This window comes from Ostrinia nubilalis, chromosome 26 (assembly GCF_963855985.1).
Source record: "Ostrinia nubilalis chromosome 26, ilOstNubi1.1, whole genome shotgun sequence".
Taxonomy (NCBI): Eukaryota; Metazoa; Arthropoda; class Insecta; order Lepidoptera; family Crambidae; genus Ostrinia; species Ostrinia nubilalis.
Window position 1 is genome coordinate 6249436 of NC_087113.1, and position 4505 is coordinate 6253940.

The following is a 4505-nucleotide window of genomic DNA, read 5'->3' on the forward strand; positions in this document are numbered from 1 at the left end:
TGCCAAACTTCTGAATTGCCATTCTCATGGCGGTTTGTCTTAAAATGAATGTTCCGCTATTATCTGTGGTTCCACCCTGGACAGTGTGGACAGCCATGCCCGATTCGCTTGTAAGAAACTAGTCGATGGTACAGCGCAATGGAGGCATGAGCGAAACAACAATTATGTTGACAATCCAGCTGGTTTTGGTGTAAATCTAAGGAATTCATTACTTTGACACTATCTCCCTGCTCCCAATGAAAGCTTGTTTTGTTTTGTTTTTTGGAACTAAGACTTTACTAGATTATTATTTTTTGTAACTAAGTTTGTAACACGTCATACCTAATTAATTATTATAACAACAATGCTTATTTACTAAAGCTGTTTAACCCTACCCTCTGACCCAAAATTCTACTAACAGCACATAATATTGAATTATCATTTTTTTTATGGTTTGCGGCTCAATTTATTCAACGCACAGGAGTATGTGTGGCATGGCATGCAATGAATCTATTTATTTTTACAGGTTACAGCTCATGATCTTATATACACAACATGTTGGACCCAAGCCCAAGATACAACACAAATGCATCTACTTCAAATCTTAGCAGAAAATGTGTGCTTTGCAGTAGAACACTAGAGCCTAGAACACGTTCACATCAGCTCATGTCCCTGAGAACTAACACTCAACATCATATTAGAGGTAATGCACGCTAAAGTCCTTATTTAATAAAATGTTATTGGCTATACAATCAGTCTAATTCTTGTAAAGTTATTGGTTTCTGTAAATTAATACTAAAATAAAATAATTTAAGTGCGGGACATTAAAAAACTGATAATTCTTTTAAACTTATTTCTAATTATTTATTTTTAAACAGGTTACTGCAAATGACTACATCTGTGGGGCTTGTCACACATTATTGCAAAGAGATACTTCACAAGACTCTCCAGATATGCCAACCGGTGCCCCGGTAGGTCACCAACAAGTTTGTGTTGGATGTGGTTGTTCATTATTGCGAACTCGAAGTCATTGTTTGGATACAGAGAATAATCAAGATATATTAAACATTGTTCGAAATTGGATTCAACCCAGAATCCAGGTAAGAGCCCTGCCAGTTTTATAATATATAAAAATAATTATGCCGGTTTATTATAATAATAAAAAAGGTTTTTTCCGAATCAGGTAAGGTTAAAAATCTTTTACAAAATGTCTCTTATTTTGGTGGCCTCCTTCAACTACTTCCATTGCTTTCTATCTGCCACTACTCTCCTCCATAAAGGTTATATAGGGTGGAAACGATAAGTGATCTCACTCGATTATTTCTAAACTACACAAGATATCGAAAAACTGGTGCTTCACGAGCTCTTTCTAACGGTATCAGTAAATAGTTACAGAATTAACTGGTTCTATCCGAAAATTCAATGTTTTCAGCCTCCATACTAAATGTATGCCAGCCACACAATATTAAAAGTGTTATAGATCACTTATCGTTTCCACCCTGTATAATACAAATAGACTTATATTATTAAAATATTGCAATATTATTACTTACATAATATTAAACATAATTTTTACTATTATAAAGCCAGTTAAAAATTCCCTGAGCCAAATAAACTCAGTAAAGTTTTATTTATACTTTCTGCATAAGCATAACAACAGACTACTCTTTTAAACTACCACTATTCTCACTCTCAATCCTCGTTCCTCATTCATCCCTTTCGTTTCCTCCATAGACCAATCATTCCTCATCATTCAGCGTTCAAATCATAAATTATCTTTCATCACTCATCTTACTATTCCGTTACACACAAAAGTCGTTAATCCTACATAAATATTGCTCTTCTTATTGTTGAACTGTGAATCTGATGTTTTATTTTATTTTCAGATTCGTCCTTCAGATCTTCTTTGCCATAGATACTATCAGAGAGCACGAATTACTACAGTTGGTGCTTATTTAATGAAGCTGAGGACCGGTGATTCAGATGACAGAATAGCTACATTACTTGGCATTTCAAGGAGTACTCTTACAAAATATGTAATGAAAGCACGCAGTATGATGGAGGAACATTTCGTACCAGCACATTTAGGGTTACAACATATTAGTAGAGAGGAAGTAGCCCAAAGAAACCTTTATGTTCCAGTCTTTTTTCGGGAAGCCAGGAAACGATTTACCACAAAGAAATGCTATTGTCATCATGGATGGTACATACATTTATGTGCAAAAAAGTAGCAATTATGCATACCAAAAAAAAACTTATTCCCTATACAAATATCGGAATCTCGTTAAACCATTTATGGTACTTTGTTGTGATGGCGACATCATTGATGTATTGGGCCCATATTTAATAGAAAATGTAGAACATGACCATTAATAAATAATAAGTACCTACATACGTATTTTCATTTATACCTACATAACAACCTACTTACCCTTGGGTCGGAATAAAGATATTTTTGGATTTAAATGTAAGTAAAATACATTAACTTCTTTTAAAAAAATTCTTTTTAAATAAGCTTTTCCGTAGGCATTCCTATTTTTCCAATACGCAAAGTTCTATTTGCTGCTATTCATACGGTTTGACAAAGGGGTTCTTTATCGATCTACGATTTAAGTAAAGTGTAATTAAGACGTCTCTCCTACATATCTATACTTATAATAAATCTGTAGAGAGGTCAATTCTGTACATGAAATATATTTTCAAAATAACTATCAGGGGGTGATTAGTGATCGATACTGATGCCAAAAATGCAATCAGTAAAATTTTTGTCTGTCTGTCTGTCTGTCCGTCTGTATGTTCCTTATAGAAACAAAAACTACTCGACGGATTTTAACGAAACTTGGTACAATTATTCTTCATACTCCTGGGCAGGTTATAGTATACTTAGGAATTCCCACGGGAACAGGAATTAGCGGGAAAATCCTTTTGAATGAAAAAATCTAAACCGCGTAAGATAGATAGTAAAGTAAAAGTAAAAGTAAAAAGTATTTTATTTGCCAACAAAAGAATTACAGTTTGTTTATCTAGCGGCTGCTGCACTAAGCTGTGCTTGTGTCGCGGCAGCCTTAAGTAACACAGGTTAACAATGTTGATAAAATACAGTGTGAGTCACGTTAAAGTGTACATATGAAAATAAATGAAACTAGACCTATTTTTATCGACAAAAAAGAGGTCAAAAAATTTTTGAGATTTTTTTTTAATTTTTTATAGAATTTTTTTTCTTCCAATTACTTATTGTAAAGAAAACGTGATAACTTTTAAACTAAGCGGTATATGCTGATAAAATAAAAACAGTAATAATGCTAAATAACAGGCAATACTAAAACAATACAAAAAATACACAAAAAATGCCAATAAATAATAAAAAATGATGCTTTTTGAAAAAAATCTGCTCAAAAATTCGTATTTTTTTGGTTATTTGATAAATTTCTCCAAAAAATGCCCCTATAACAGATGGTTTTTATTACTTTTTATTATTCTCTATCGTATTACTTTTGTAAAACTAAAAATCACATGTCTCTATCCCTATCACAACATTTGCTATGATCGTTTGAACAAAGGCCTGCCACCACATTTTTCTCCGCTACAGGTAGAGACAATTTTAATTTAAACTCAAATGCTTATTTTACTTCGAAATCTTTTGTTTTCATTTAAAATCTAACTTGTCTTTATCAAAATTACAAATCTAGAGTCACTTTCAGTTCCGTTGTTAACGAAGCGTTGAATGGCGCGCCCGGAGAGGCTTAGTTCAAACGATCATTGCAAACGTTGTGATAGAGATAGAGACATGCAATTTTTGGTTTTACAAAAGTAATACGATAGAGAATAATAAAAAGTAATAAAAACTACCTGTTATAGGGGCATTTTTTGGAGAAATTTATCAAATAACCAAAAAAATACGAATTTTTAAGCAGATTTTTTTCAAAAAGTATCATTTTTTATTATTTGTTGGCATTTTCTAGGTATTTCATGTATTTTTTTAGTATCGCCTATTATTTAGCATTATTACTGTTTTTATTTTATCAGGATATACCGCTTAGTTTAAAAGTTATTACGTTTTCTTTACAATAAGTAATTGGAAGAAAAAAAATTCTATAAAAAATTAAAAAAAAATCTCAAAATTTTTTTGACTTCTTTTTTATCGATAAAAATAGGTCTAGTTTCACATATTTTCATATGTACACTTTAACGTGACTCACACTGTATAGTGAGGACACACGGTACATGGCAATTAACAGTTATTAATTTTTATTTATTTATTTATTTATTTATTTATTAAACTCTTTAAGATAACTAGAATAATATATATATTTTTTACTTAGACTAAACAAAACTAAACAAAAAGTAACTGAGGTAGTGGGTGTAATGTGTGTGTGTGTGTGTGTGTGTGTGTGTGTGTGTGTGTGTGTGTGTGTGTGTGTGTGTGTGTGTGTGTGTGTGTGTGTGTGTGTGTGTGTGTTGTGCGTGGTAATGTGTGCGTGATGTACTGTGATGCTATGTAGTGTGTTTAACCCTTAAATGCATAG

At 32.2% G+C, this 4505-nt stretch overlaps 1 long non-coding RNA gene across 1 annotated transcript; it reads left to right on the plus strand.

Annotated features, from left to right (window-relative positions):
- Positions 1-308: 308 nt before the first annotated feature.
- Positions 309-2357, plus strand: LOC135084629 (uncharacterized). The gene is made up of 3 exons (XR_010259909.1): positions 309-682; positions 858-1079; positions 1866-2357. It is a non-coding gene; the product is annotated as an uncharacterized LOC135084629 (long non-coding RNA).
- The last annotated feature ends 2148 nt before the right edge of the window (positions 2358-4505 follow it).